The 2056-nt window shown below is 35.2% G+C and overlaps 1 non-coding gene across 1 annotated transcript; it reads right to left on the bottom strand.

Moving 5' to 3' along the window:
• Positions 1-1353: 1353 nt before the first annotated feature.
• Positions 1354-1457, bottom strand: LOC112097505. Its single transcript, XR_002905037.1, has one exon. It is a non-coding gene; the product is annotated as a small nucleolar RNA R71 (small nucleolar RNA).
• Between the last annotated feature and the right edge of the window lie 599 nt (positions 1458-2056).

Here is a 2056-nt window from a genome sequence, read left to right as displayed (position 1 = left end):
GTTTTTGTGGATGTTTTGACTTCTCGTCGACAAATAATACTAATCTTGTCTAGTACCGCCTTGGTTACACCGGCCCTCTAGTACAAGGTTATTATTATTTGGCACGATAAGCCCTTAGCACCATATTGATTAGAGCGTGGTTCATGAGGTGTGGATTCCCCCCTCATGATTTAATTGGCATTAATACGGATTATTTAGCCCATGATGCATGTTGATACGGATCCAGATACCCAAGTACGTCATTTCAATAGAATTCTCTTCAATTTATTCTCACCATTTCAATACCAATTTTAGAATTTATTCTCTCCATTTTAATTTAAGTTTTAGCATATTCCAATCATTTCCACCACAAATCCAATCACCCATTCACAAAATTAATTCTACACAATTAAAATCCACCTCCTCGTGGGATCGACACTCGTCACCATAGATCTATACTACAATAGATTCGTGCGCTTGCGAGTACATTAAAATTTGCACAACAAGTTTTTGGCGCCGTTGCCGGGGAGGTAAGTAATTTTAATTCATAGAATTAATTTTTGTGAATAATTTCTTTTATTTGTTTTCTTGTATTTTTTTTATTATTAAAAAAAAAAAGAAAAAAAAAAGTGAATCTACATTTAAATGTTAGTATTTCTTTTCTTTTTCTCTTCTTTAAAATTTTGTAATTTAATTTTCCATTTATTTTTCTTTGTAATTTTTTTTTGTTTATCTTATTAATTTAATTTTTAGTTAATTTCTTTCACGTATTTATTTTTGTGTATTTTTATAGAAAGGTTGTAATAGCGCAATAAGGTTAGTATCGTAATTTCTTCCTCTTCTTTATTTTTATTTGTTTTGTTTGCATCTTTATTTTTATTTTATTTATTTTGCATGCATGGTCGTAGGTCATTATTACCTAATCTTGAACCTATAGACCTTGAATTAGAAAAAACACTTCGCACACAAAAGCACATTAAAAATAAATTTGAAATGGATTTGCAACCACAAGAGAGGCCATTTAAGGACTACTTCAGTCCTTTAGCTAATTTGAGCACATCATGCATAAGATACCCTAATGTAGCTGCTAGGAGCTTTGAACTAAAACCTAGTGTGCTAAATTGTCTCCCCACATTTTATGGCCTAGAAAATGAGGATCCATATAATCATCTGAACGATTTTCATGCCATTTGTCAAACTTTTAAATATGAAAATTTTTCAGACGATGATGTTAAACTTAGACTATTCCCATTTTCTTTAAAGGATAGGGCTCGTTCATGGCTTAATACATTGCCTGCTAATAGCATTGCATCATGGGAACAAATGGTTACAAAATTTTTGAATAAATATTTCCCAGTACATAAAACCAATGCTATTCGCAGGGAAATCTCGGAGTTTACCCAGAGAGAGGACGAGCAATTTTTCGAAACATGGGAGCGATTCAATGGGCTACTCTTGAAGTGTCCACATCATGGGTACGAGAAATGGCACCAATGCCAATACTTTTTGGAAGGATTATTGCCGAATGTGCAAGAATGGCTAATGGCAACGAGTGGAGGAGAGCTAATGTCAAAAAGTGCATCAGAGATTTGGGAATTCTTCCAGCGACAAGCAGATAATTCCCAACAACGGAGTCGATCACTCAGGACTACTAGAAGAATTAAAGGAGTGAATGAGGTTCAAATTGGCGAATCAAGTTCAGAAATTAAAGAAGTCAAAGCGATAATTGAAGGTCTCTCTCGACAAATAGCATCATTATCGACTGCTAAATCAACAGAGCCACATGACCATGACTCATACTCAGATCAAGCCAATGCCATAGGTGTAATGAGAAAGCCATCAAATTACAACCCATACTCCAACACATATAACCCTGGATGGAGAGACCACCCCAATTTTTCATGGTCTCAAGGATTCCAACATAATGGACCAGCAGCTCCAGCTCCACCAATGCAACAAATTCCTCAAGTTCCTCAAGCCTCTCAGCCACCATTTAGACCATACAATCAGAATCAGAATTTCTCTCAACCTAGACCATGGGAGGATTCATTCCAGAATCTCAAGAATCTTACTCACT

Source organism: Citrus clementina, unplaced genomic scaffold (assembly GCF_000493195.1).
Source record: "Citrus clementina cultivar Clemenules unplaced genomic scaffold, Citrus_clementina_v1.0 scaffold_6, whole genome shotgun sequence".
NCBI lineage: Eukaryota > Viridiplantae > Streptophyta > Magnoliopsida > Sapindales > Rutaceae > Citrus > Citrus x clementina.
This window is presented reverse-complemented; position numbering and strand designations above follow the sequence as displayed.